The sequence below is a fragment of the Athene cunicularia genome, assembly GCF_003259725.1.
Source record: "Athene cunicularia isolate RWA chromosome 5 unlocalized genomic scaffold, athCun1 chr5_part1, whole genome shotgun sequence".
NCBI classification, from domain to species: Eukaryota; Metazoa; Chordata; class Aves; order Strigiformes; family Strigidae; genus Athene; species Athene cunicularia.
In genome coordinates, this window is record NW_020799101.1 from 38808693 (window position 1) to 38822003 (window position 13311).

A 13311-nucleotide genomic window follows, 5' to 3' on the forward strand; every position below is an offset into this window, starting at 1 on the left:
TCAGGATTGCAGATTAACTCTTACCCAGAAATGAGTTATAAAACATTCAAGAAACTTGGAGAAGTTGATTAATGTAAAAAGCTAATTATATTCACATTAAAAAAAAAAAAAAGAGAGCATAACATAGACCGACAAGAACAGTAATGTATGTCTGTAGCAGTGGAAGGTTTTACATCTAACTATTGTGGGGTTTTGTGTTTTATTGCATAGAAAGTCTTATCCTGTGATTTTTGTACCTATTTTTATTGTAGATAGGACTAGGATTGCATCTTTTTTTTTTTTTTTTTTTTTTTTTTTTTTTTTCCTCATGGTCTTTAGGTTTGGTTTTTCTGGAAACTTGGTTGTTTAGTGATTGATGCCAAAATCATGGTCAAATTCACTTGAGTGAACAATTTCTGATTTTTTTTCTTTTTTGATTATTTTACCTTTGCTCTACGTATTGATTAAATTTCATTCCTATTTCCTGAATTTTTGACTGAAAACCACAAATTTTCGCAAATGAGATATTTGCCAAATGTGCAGTGTTATTTTGTTGAATGGTGTCTAATTTTTTCTCCTACCAGAGACACAATAACAGGTGAGCTTTCTATGGGAACAGTAGTAGTCATAGAAGAGAAATAAAGGTTACTGTATTCTGATAAAATTTCAATCACAAGGCTATTCAGGGCTGTGGTTGCTGAAACTAATGAATTGGACGGTGGTGTGTTCATCAGAGTTTATTTCTTTTGTCAAGTAGTAAACATAGAGTCAGAAGACTAGATATTTTAAAACAGAATTCATAGTTTTGCATTGTAGCATCATTTATTCATCATTTACGTCATTGCTACATGGATATTGCATTACAGATTCGGTTTTTCAAGTAGAATTTTAGAGCTCCCTTTGGAGCCTCGGGTCCTTGACACAGTGAGTGGCTTTCTTAGAGAGCTGTAAGATGTACTTGGAGATGACACATGCCTAGAAGTTGAAAAGACACGACTTGAAACTGTTAGAAAAACCCAACCAAAAACCCAGCAAAAAGCCTTTCAAAATGAGCTTGTCAGTGCCCCTTTGTTTACTGCTTTCAGAAACTTGCTTTGTCACAGTTTTGGTGTGCCTGGGCACCATGTTGTGCCCAGTGGGAGCTGACAGCGATCAGCTTAGACACTGCAGCTGTGTGTCCCCCGGCAGTAAATAACACAGGTGTAAAGGCTCATAAATCTTGTTGTGAGTCCTTGAACTGTAAGGGGAGTGCATGTTCCTGGGAGAGAGGGCTGACTGTGGGTGGGCAGAGGAGGATGGAGACCGTTGCCCAACATGCTGACCTGTGCAGCAGGAGGTTGTGGTGGTCCTTTGGTGCAGTCTGCTTACATACAACTTTCCCACCTCAAATCCTCTCTACAACTGTACATCTTACAGGAAGGTATCCAATTTTAAAAATACCTGGCATAAAAAAAATCTACTGTAACTTTTAAAAAAAAGTTACTTGTCACCCTTAAAGTAGTAATATGCCCCAAAGTTATTCCTTGTTTCTGGTCTGACTTTGTCAGAATCACCTTCTGGTATTGAAGCTGGTGTTATGGCTGATAATGAAGACATCTGTTCTCCCCCAAAAGCTACTTAGTCACTGCAGTGAAATAGTTGCTTCATTTTGTGAAGGTTTTCATAAATTGTGTCCCTGAAAGCGTATCTGACTACACAGTGCTTTTCCCAGGCCTTTAATTCCTCTTGTGCTTCTCCCCTGGACCCTTTCCCAAGTTTTAACAACCATTTTGAACAGTGAGCACCGGAACCATCTGAAGTTTTCCATTAACAGCTGTGCTAGTGCCAAGGACAGAGGTAAGGTAACCTCCCTGATCCTGCCCCACAACCACCTTCCCCCTCAGAGGTGGAGCACCACACCCGACAGCTCATGTTACCCATTTGCCTACTGGGTGCAAATCCCCAACGCCCATCAAAGAAGGGGTCTGGTAGTCACTCTGTTACCTTTTTTCTTATCCATGATACATAAGCAAATTAATGAGTTTCTGCTTTTTTCGTAGTATGTTTGCATATCTCAGCACTGTCTCCGTCAATGATGTTGTTCCCTATTCAGCTTTTTGCTCCTGTTGTCAGCAAGGGTCCTTGAGCATCAAGTTAAGAAACGTACTTAGTCTACACACCTAATTTCATCTCTTGACTACAATAAGAGAGCACACTGACACGTTACAAGCTTTCTTTGAAGACTGTTCTTCCCCACTAACTTGTATGGGCTGTCCCATGGGGCCACTCTCGTTCAGATAACAATATCTCTGTAGATTCCCCTGATTTTTGTACAGGACAGCTGAGCAGACATCCGTGAGTGTATTCCTCTGTATTTGGATACTTTTATTTAAAAACACAAAGGAATATATTTCTCTGCCCTGGTGGAGAATAGCATAGGGAAAAATTAAAATAAATGTAGACAGAGCTTTCTTCTTGCAGAGTGCTGCATTTAAAAAAAAAAAAATTTGCCTGATTATAGTTAGCTTTCATAGAGCCATTCTTAATTAATGTGTTATGTTACCTTATATTGCTAATCCTTTTGGTGGCTTGGGACTCGGCTGCAGACGCTTGTTCTGTGTGTGAACATAAACAAACCATGGTGTTCAGGTTTTGCAGATTTGTCCACATTCCCCGGTTTTCTTTCCTCAGGTACTCTCTGGGAATGCAGGGGCTCATTAGGCTGAGGTACTCGAGGCAGAAGGGTTACCCAGCTCCTCAGTCCCCATGGCCGGGTGCTGGCTCAGAGGGGGTCAGCTGGGGACAGACACAAAGCCTTGAGCTCCCACCTCTCTCTGGGAGCTGGGAGAAGCTCTCTGGTGGCAGCCTCGGACACCCCCCTCAAAGCTCATAGATGAGGCTCTTTGCATCATTATTCTGTAATGCTGCTTTCCCCTCCCCTTTCCTGGCAAATTTGTAAGGGTTGTGACATTAAAGCTAGTGAAGAGTGGGGAGACAGAACAGTCTAATGCAATCAGGGCAATAAAGCTCAAGAACATACCTCTCCACTGTATTCAGTCAGCCTGTTTCTTGAGCCCCGTGCACGTTAGATTTGAGCATATCTTCTAATTAGGTATCTGGGTCATGTTTGACATACTCATGGTTCAGCATTGACGTTTCTGTGCTCCTACTTAGCTCTAAATTTGCCAGCTGTTTTCCTTAAATAATTCCACCTTCCATTAAGGATTGTGCATTTTACGTAATTACGCCCATGGTAGCGTGAGGGCAGGCATAGGGACACAGAGGTAGAAACAGCTCACTGTTTTCCATCAACCTTAGCATTTTTTAATTGAATCATTAAAATTTGGATACCCACCTCTGCTGTGACAAGTTTCTTCAGCTCTGCCAAGCTCTCATTCATAATGTCTAGACTATCAATTTAGGCACAGCTCTGGAAACAGCTGTCCTCTGTGACACCAGTTCTTCTAGCACTTGCCTGTCAACTGTTTAATCCAGAAATTTCAAGATTAATTTCCCTTTTATTACCTCTCTTCAGCAGGCAAAGGATTTGTAACCAATTTGGGCAGATTCAGGGATGTGTTGTGTGAATTTTCTTTGAAATATTCTCAGGCCATGAAGCGTTTTCTGAAACAGAGATTCACATTATGTGAATTAAAATAGTACCAACACTATAGGAGCAGATTGTGAGAGCGCTGGAAAAGTCACGCTGGGGTGTAGAGTACCAGACTAAGAAAAAAAGCTTTTCATGTGTGGTGTCAGGCTGGAGATTTGTCGGTCTATGACTACTGTTTTTCAAGTAGTGTTCACTCTGTAGGGCCCATGCTGTCAAACAAAAAGATCTTAAAAAAAGACATCTGGTTTTGTCACCACCCACTCCTCTTTCCTGGGATTCCTGGACTAGTTTGTTCATGGAAGAGAGGTTGCTTATTTTAGGGGTAGTTTTTTAGAGGTTTGCATCTGTGTACTGCAGTAGGTGCCTTAATAGCAGCTTTTTTAAAAAAACTTCTTTTTTAAAATGAAGAAATGCTGCTCCTCCTCCTAGTTCACCCTTTAGTCCCCATCTGCTCTTTTTGCATTTGTGTGTGTGGTGCCTCCTCCAGCTGGCAGGTTGCATGCAGCCTCATCCAGCATGGTTTGCTTCAAGCCCACAATCATTTAATTCTGCACTTGTACCATTATCCCCCCACCACCTTCTGGTGTCCTCTTTCCTCTCCCAGCTTCACACTTTCTTCTCTGCCACTTCTTGTGCTTGGAGCAGCCTCTGCCAACCTGTATACCATTTACGATTTACGATTACGATTACGACATTTACGATTATCAAAGCGGTGCTTTCAGAAAGCCTTTGCGTGTTTCGAGTGCGTTTCATTTTTAAAGAATAAAAACCTGTATTAACCACTGTAACTCACCAATGAAGAAGAGAGGACCTAGGTACAAGACCATTCCTTTCCTTGCTATGAGAATGATGCAGACATGGCAAGCAGGATCCTGGGCAGAGTCAGATTAAAATAGTCCACATTTCTCGGGGATTAGAGCAGATGTGCTCTAATGTTTGGCAAGACAGCACATAGAAAAGGGACCTTCGGGGTGTGTGTGAGGAAAGGCTGAAAAGCCACCACATCTTGATTGTTTTGGTCACCTGCAATTACAGATTTTCACTTTAGGCTACCTCTGGGTAACAGGGATCATTAACATGGAGCTGGAGGTTTGCCCTGTAGAACAGGAGGGGTGTCCTTCGCAGCTGATACTGAGAGAGATGGATTAATATGCTGCTACAGTGAGAGGTAAAACCCGCAGCTGGTTTGCGTCATGTCTGCATGGGTCTGCTGAGCCACCTTGCTGGCTTTTACTAAATTAAAGGAAGGTAGCATCTGCTCAGCTGTGTCACTTGGCAGTGCCTGCTCAGCTTGACTGAGTCTCTGAGCCTGTTTTCTGCCTCTCTTTGCTAAGGGAGGGAGTCACTCACAGAGTACATCCTGTCTTGTCCCATTGCATAGCAAACTTTATTTCTGGAGAAGTATTGTTGAATTCTGCTGTCCTACCTCTGATGAAAACCTGTATAGACTTGCACATTAACATGAATGGCAGCTGAGGTTTTTTTGTCACATAAGTTTATCTTTTTTTATTATTGAGCTTTATAGGTTAAGCTTTTGGTGTTGAAGATGGTAATTTCATGCTATGTTGTGGGGGTGATACGATAATATAAACCTACTCTCTGCAAATAATCAAAGCTGCCAGGTAGGGCTGTAGTAGTGATGATAATGTGCAATACCGTATTTTGGGTGACAACTTGCTGAAGGGGCTTTGGGGTCTAGAGGGGCTGCACTGTATCTCTTTAGGGAATTCAGTGCTAGTGCTTTGTTCTGAGGTGGGTTTCTGCAGGACGGAGACCTTGCAGGATCTCTGCTGGTGTTGGGATAATAGTTTTCTAAAAGGGTAACTTCCAGTGAAGCCAGGCTGCTGTGGACACCCATGCAAGCAGCTGCCCTTGGAACCATTATGGTGCAGATGATACCTTTGCAAGCTCCCTGTAGGTGCTGTGGGGGACTGAAGATAAAGCATGTCCTTTTCAGTCATGTCCCTTCCCTCTTGCTTCTGCCTTTTTTCTCATAACCTGCAGCTGCTGAAGGGACTGACCTCACCTAATGAGACATGAGCATACAGAAGATTTCTCTGAGGTGAGCCTCTTAACTAACATGGAGCAAGTTAGCAGGTATGAACTGCAAAAGGTAGGCTCTGAGGGACGTAGTAAGAATTCCCACTCCCAAGTCAAACCAGTGCCCACCAATATACTGTCTGGCCATGGATCCTGTAGTGGATATCTAGGGTAGTATATAAGAAAAAAAGCAATACTGTGGTGGTATATTCCTCAGGCTCCAGCTGTCTGCTGAGAGGGACTTGGTAGAGGACACAGATGTTTTGCCATTCTGTTTGGGTTTGATAGTGTTTTCATTTTTCAGAAATGCAGAATAAAATTTTAATCTCATTGTAAAGATTAATAAAGCTTGCTAGAAAATATTTTGGAATATGGTGAAATGATTGTGAGGGTGGTGGGACACTGAACAGGTTGTCCAGAGCAGCTGTGGCTGCCCCCTCCCTGGCAGTGCTCAAGGCCAGATTGGACAGGGCTGTGAGCAACCTGGGCTAGTGGAAGGTGTCCCTGATCATGGCAGGGGGCTTGGAACTGGATGATCTTTAAGGTCCCTTCCAGCCCAAACCACTCTATGATTCTGTGATTATATTTTTTTCAGCATTTTACATTGGCATATGTAAAATCCTGTAAATGTACACATAATGTACTTTTTACCTTGTGTGTGTGACTGACACAAAAGTGTATTCTTGTAGAACTGGATTTTAGTGTTTGACTGAAAGAACATTTAGGTTAACATGTCGGTATTTAAAGCAGTCCTTTGCTTCTAACCTGACTAATTTAACAGGTGATAGTTGGGCTAGGTGATCGTTGTCATTCCCTTCCAGCTGAAATACTCTATTCCAGACAAGTAAAGGTCTCAGTTACCTAATCGAAGATGAAGAGGCTGGCTGAGGCCATGCTGCTGCAGCTGGAGGTACTGCCAGTGCCAGGGAGTATCCACTGCTCTGGGTGCACTCATCCTGCAGTGGTTACCTCCAGCAGCCAGGACATCTCACCCCTAGCATGTAGGTATGCTTGAAGGTTTCATCTTTTCCTGTAGTTCAAGGAAGTGATTCTCCTGTCTTTATCCCAACACATCCCACCTGGACATGCTCAACTTGTTCTGATGTACTAACCTTGTTTGCCACTTGACATAACCCGTTTTCTCTTCTTGTCTATGGACTGTGCCTAAGTCACACAGACAGCTTTAGCCTTTTATGCTTGTTTGGGATCATGCTGAATGGTGAAATTTTGATGCAAAACTTGTTTGTTTGGGTTTTTTTTTTTTAGATTTTTAGATTTATAGATATACCTGGAATGTACAAAAAACCCAAACATCCACCAAAGTGTAAAGTGTGTGGCTTACAATTAATCAAGTATGTGAGCTACAGAGTGCTTTGTCCATTTAACGTTGCATTAGTTAGTACTTTCATACCAGATGTTATCCATTTACCCTTAAGGGACAATTCTGATATGCATCATTGGTCATTTTAGAAGAAATCTTTGTGGTACTGGAAGACTGATGTGAATTACGTAGCTCTTAATTTTATTATGTATGATCTAAAATGTTTATACATTGTGGGTTTTTTTTTAATTGGTACTCACACATGAAAGTGTAACGAGAGAAAAGCATATGCCCAGGTTTTCTCAGAAATCTCAATCAGTTTTACAGAATGCTGACTGCTTAATTGTAAAGCAAAAATAATTAACCTGATGAATTATAGAAGTTAGTCTGGGACTTATGCCTAGCTTAAGAAAGAGCTGAATGCTTGAAACCGAGGGTAGGCTCCTCCAATATTTACGTGGCTAGGTTAAAACACTTGAGGTGCCTTTGAAAAAGTAAATCTGGTGTTAAAAAATGGTTCTAATTATTATGCCAGTACATCTTTGTTGAAAGCTGATAGGATGTAGGCTCCAGAGGGCCTCTCAGATTTGAAAATTCAACAGTCCAAGTCACTTTGGCATTTTTTGAAACTTGTGTCCAGCATCTTCTTTTAAAAATACAGAAAGATTGTCTGTAGGACACCTTTTGTTGTGTTGGTATTTTGTCTGGGGTTGACATCCTTTATAGTCAAAAGATGTAACAAATCTATCTGGGGGAAGTTTTCAAAAGCATGAATGGTTATTAGGCTGCCATGGTCCGGTAATAATCCGAGGGAAATGTCCATGTCTTTGTGTTTTCAGGGAGGCAAAGGGATGCAAGCAACTAGAAAGAAAATGAGAAGTAGGCAAGGAGGTGCATTGTTTTGCTCTCAGAATTACTACTTTAGAATACTAAATTACAGACAGCATACAAATACCCAACAATTTAGTTTCATAAAAGGGAGCATTCTAAACCAGCATAATCCATATAATTACTCAAAAGAGGTTTAAGACAAAAATGTGCATTTAATAACCAGATGATAAAATTGAAAGATATCTTCATGGAAGAAAATCTAGTTGGATCTAAGCCAACTGGGGACCTACTTGTCTCCATTTCTGATATCCACTGATTATCCTTTCTGCAGAAAGTATAGAAGCCTGTATTTGTTGCTGCTATAGGTCAACTTCTCTTACATTATTTTAATACTAACAAAGCAATTAAGCCAGATCAACAGTGTGGCTGTTTCATTAGCATATGCTTGGGCAGGGGCTGTTGTGGGTTCCTCCTGTCAGGGAGGAATTCGTTAGTGGTCAGACTGGTCTGTATATGTGGGTAGTCAAATTCTTCCCTAATACCAGAACTTAACCCAACCAGCTATTGCCCAGCCAGGACAGCTTCATGTGGTGATAGGTCAAAGCGTTCACTGGGCTAACCAGGCAACTCTGGTGCTATGGAGTGGGTAGACAGGATCTTGCCAAAAGACTGGAGGCAACCGACTTCCTGACCCCAGTTTGTAAGCCTCAGAAGTGTGAGAGTTGGAAGAATGATTAGCAGGTGGAGGTGCTCATGGCCTCCCATGGTACCCACCTCCCTGTGCTGGCTTTGATGGCAATCCAGCGGTGCAGGCACTCTTTCTCCTGCAGTCAAGGATTTGGGTGACCTAGAAGGTCCTGTGCAAGGGAACCTCTCTTGAACCCTTCATGAGTGCTCAAAAGGTATAAGCTGACCATCCCTGCAAGTAATGCTTCAGATGGGTATTACTAACACTGTCTAGCTCCTGAGCAGCTGCAAATGTTTGAAAACTGCTTTTTTTGTTGCCCATGGTAAGCCTGGTGTGTGTTTTTCTGCTTTGCTGTCACTGCTCTGTTTCCTGGACTTGATTGCATATCTGGAATCAGCCAGTTTTCTGCAAACTTAAATCTGAAATAGTGGTGAAATAAACACATCCTTACCATTTTGTGTTTGTTTCAAACAAGGGATAAATCTGTTCTCCCTTGGCTTACCTGTCTGGATCGGGGGCCACAGTTCTGTTTCCCATGGGCTGGAGGAAGAGCAGGAGAACAGTTTAATCATATTTAAAAAAATATCTTGTGCTGTTTAAATTGTTTGTGGGGTTTTTATCTTTTTATGGTCTACTCATGAAGCCACAAGTCTGTTGGCCTTTTCTGTATTTTTCTGGAGGTTTCTGTAGTACTGGTTTTGACTGATGAATCCAAGTGCTTGTTGTTTACTGAGAACTGATATCCTTAGGGGAGCCTCAGAAGACCGACTGTTGCTGTTAAACCAGGTATTTGCAAGGTCCGGGTCTAAATTTGAGGAGCGTTAAAAGTCACAGTATCAAAAGCATCTCTGGCAGAAACACAGTCATTTGTCTAGACCAGCCTTCTGGAGTTTTATAGATACAATTTGAAGAAAGTTTTTTATTTTTAACGGGTTGTAGAAGGAAAGTTGGAGATGCTGGTGGTGGCTTGCAATGTTAGATGCTGGAATGATGTGTTGAAGGAAGATGAGATGTCATTGCTGTGAGATATTTCTTTAAGAAGTGGGTCAATAATTTGTCATGCTGCACTGCACTTTAATGTAAGACTATCATCTCCACATCTGTGACATGCTTCTCAGTGTGTTTTCAAATTTAAATGCAAAAAAAGACCCTCAAGACTTTCAGAAATGAATATCAAATCTTGCTTTAGTTTCTTCTCTCACCAGGCCGGCTCCTGGCAGCAAATTGCTGGTTTAGCCATAATGTGGCAGCCTTTACTTGAAGTTTGCAGCATGGGTAGTCACAGTCGTGGAGTGAAGCCGTGTGAGGTCATTGTCTGAGACCCATTTTAACAAGAATGGGATCAAATAAAGGATATGGTCCTTGGTTGAATGAGCTTGGTAGCTTTGGGCCCTACAAAAGGGACCAGCCCAGTATTAGACAATACCTAACAAATGCTGAGTAATATTTTATAACAATAAAGTTACTCGATTGAGATCTTGGTTTCAAGTTTGCATGGCCTTGTCATAGACTGATCATGTTTGCACAAGTCTATGTCAAGTGTATGCACAAGTCTCTGAGTAAGCTGGCGAGAGAATGTAAATATTGCCCTTTCAATTTCTTCTCTTAAGTTGGAGACAATATTCTGAGTTACCTGCTTTGGGACCAGCTTTAGTTTGCTCTGAGCATAATGCTAGCAAAATCTGCAAAGCATTGACAGGTTTCAGTCTGTCAAGTAAAACCAGAAATGAGCATTTACAGAGGAGGGACTCGGCACAGGCTACTCCGTTGGCAGGAATCAGTGTTATTGTTCAACACACTATGAAGCTGTATGGTGTTTTATGTTTTCAAAGTGCTAGGTAAACATCAATTCATTAATCTTTACAACCCTGCTGACAGATACCTGAATATTGTCATTACACGTTTTCAGCGATATAATCGACCTGCAGGAACATTACATGTCGTTTCAAAGCTGTACAGCAACGTGTACAGCAGAACTGAAGTTGGACATCCCTGCTGCCAAGCTCCCATGTACTAGATGAAGAAGTCCAGATACAGTGAGTAGTGAAAACAGACTTTTTCATCTTTTTTATTTCTGACTGTCTTTCAGGCATACGCAGAGACTCTTTGTAGACTTCAGTGAAAAGTATGTTAACATATTTCAGAGTAGCATTTGGACCATTTAGGTTTTGCAAGCATAATTTATTTTTGCATACCATTGTTTTCAACATTTATGTACTTATTCCTTGGGACTGGTTTTTACAGGCTTATCCTCTTGCTTCTTGTACATTTTCTCCACTCACTTTGATTCTTTTATCTTTTTAACTGCAAGGGAGGAACATACCTGAGCTGGTGAAGGACAGTGTACAGCTTGGCCCATCTGCACTTGCTTCCGTATATGCAGCATAAGCTAGTGCTAATCAGAGTGTGAACAGGCTGAAAAGTTTTATTTCAGAATAAATCACTGTGGACAGAATCTGCTGAGCTTGTGAGATACCAGGGTTGTAAATAGTGACCAGCCATGCTTTCAACTGGTTTCAGCAGAGTCGTGACAGTGCCATTAGCAGTGCAGTTGGTACAAACCCCAAATTGCTGGCTGCAGCAAGGGAGGAGAAGGCACAGTCAGTGCTGCCGTGATTGCAGTTGGCTGAAGAAACTCTGTGGTTTTTGACCAAGGAATATGAGGTATGGCCACAGGGTTATTATACATACATCACTGGAGGGCAGAGGAGGAAAGAAAGAATTAGAGAAGTTGGCCCTTTCTAGACTATTCTATCTCAGAATTGCTTTTCTCAAAACTTCCTCTCAGAATTGCTGGTGTGTCCACTGATCTATGGCTTGCAATTGAACTCCTTATGGAAAAACTTGTACATCACAAAAAATGGCAATTGTTGTTGGCACTCTCCTTGATAATGCTAGGTGGCCAGGAGGAGGAATAAGTAACCCTCACAGTCTGCAAGGTCCCTCTAGGGAGTTTTGTCATAGGGGTAATCTGGGAGAAGTTTTATACAGTTCCTGCCTGTATTTTGCTTCTGGCTGAAGCATAGGTACTCTGTCTCCTTCACCCTTTTTGTCAGTAAATACTGATAATAAAACGTGCAGCTGATAGGGAAGAGACTAAGGGAAGAATCGTCAATGCCAGCTGAGTTTTACAAGTAGCACAAGAGCCTGCATAATTTCTTGATTGTACTTCATTTTGGAATCTCCTGTGGTTGAGATAGCTAGCCTGGCAGTCCTGAGAGGACAGATCCAGAAAAGGCTTCCCAGTAGCCTACCAAAGACAGTTCTTTTCCAGTGTAACTCTTGGTTTGGAACTTGGTAATTGCACATTTTCACAGAAAATACAAGGCCACTTGGGATGCCTTTGTTATGTCAGAGTTGATTACGTTTGTGATTTTTTTATATGGCCTTTGGAAGGGTATTTTGAATTGAGTTCTGTGTAGTATTTATAACATTAATACATGTATTGAGTATCGTTATACTTAATCAGTTGTCATGATTAACCATCACTGAGTTACCTTGCTTTTGTACAGTGGGATTTCTGGTCCTACTTCTTCCAAACATCACCTTCATGCTTGTTCTTGCAGCAGGGAACATACAGTAAGCAGTCCAGCAAATTACTCTCTAACCTGTGCTCCTGAGGAGGGATTGTACGGGTATATGGAGACAAAGTCATGGATTCCTCTATTTCTATCTCATTTTTAGTGCCTGTCTCTCTATGTGACAGAACATTTTGTTAGACAGAAGTTACTTTTGTCTCATTTTTCCCCTGGGTTTAACATGATCTCTTTGGGAACTGACTTTCTTTACTTGTTTCTGTTATACTGTTCTTTAGATAAATTTACTGTAGTACTTTCAAAACTTTCTTTTTTCTTCAAAACTTTCATTCCTCTCAATACATTCTGTATCTTTGTAGTTTACATTTCCCTTCTTGTTATTCAGTTTAATCCATAAGGTTGTAGCTTTAACTCATACAGTTTTGGGTGTTTATTTTCCTCTGGGAGGACAGAAGAAGTTCGGGTTACAGATGATCAGCCGTATGAGTTCTCCACCTGATACCAGGCTCTTATCAGACTTTGAATTTCTTGAGATCCACAGAAACAAAGACGTCCCTCTATCTCCCCAGTGAAACAGAAGCAAATGCATTTCTAAACGTCAAGGTCTATTGCACAGTAAAAAACTTGGCATTCCCACTAGGTCTCACAAATATTTCTGTACATACCTAACTTTATTCTGGGAGTGGGCTGGCGAGCTGGCTGCGATGGGATGGGGTGGGGTGGGGTGGACAGATTCTGCTTGGCAGCTCGCCCAGGCTGGCGGTGTGGGGATGGGAGCCGCGGCCGCTGTCTCGCCATCTTTCTCGGGGACTGTTGGTGCGAGATGCAGATGACTCATTGAGGAAAAAGAGGAGCATCACGCATCTGAGCCTGTTCCTCGCGAACGCGTGGTCCTGAGGCGAAAGTGAAAAATAAACAGAAGATAAACAAAGCTTTTCCTCCCTCCGCCTTTCCACGCCTGTTCTCAGACACAACCTGATAGTGTGACCTGTTGTATTTTACCGCGTGCGTGTTGATTTCCAGGGACCTTTTCGTCTCACTAATCCTGTACCCAGTGAGTGGTGGCAGCAGAGACGGCGTCCCTCTCCCTGCCGTGCTTCTCCCGGGGCGGGGAGAGGTCGGTGCCCGCTCCTTTCCGCCTGGAGCCTGTGTTTACTGTCCTTATCTGCCAGATTAGTTACGTCTTAAGATCATGAGCCGTGCTTTCAAACCCGGTGCGGGCTGCCTCTGCTTTGCCGTCAGCCTGGCCGCTGCCTTCCAGCGCCCGGTAAGCTGCCGTCGGCGGGCTTCGGGGCAGGGCCCGGGCAGGACGTTGGGCCGTACC

At 42.3% G+C, this 13311-nt stretch overlaps 1 protein-coding gene and 1 long non-coding RNA gene across 4 annotated transcripts in view; one reads left to right on the forward strand and one right to left on the reverse strand.

Moving 5' to 3' along the window:
• RGS6 (regulator of G protein signaling 6) overlaps positions 1-13311 on the forward strand; it is a 274836-nt gene that overhangs the window by 172841 nt on the left and 88684 nt on the right. The gene's annotated exons all lie outside the window — the stretch shown is intronic.
• LOC113480876 lies at positions 816-13265 on the reverse strand. Its single transcript, XR_003398557.1, has 4 exons — positions 12990-13265; positions 12653-12880; positions 3484-3582; positions 816-954 (listed from the first exon to the last, which is right to left on the reverse strand). It is a non-coding gene; the product is annotated as an uncharacterized LOC113480876 (long non-coding RNA).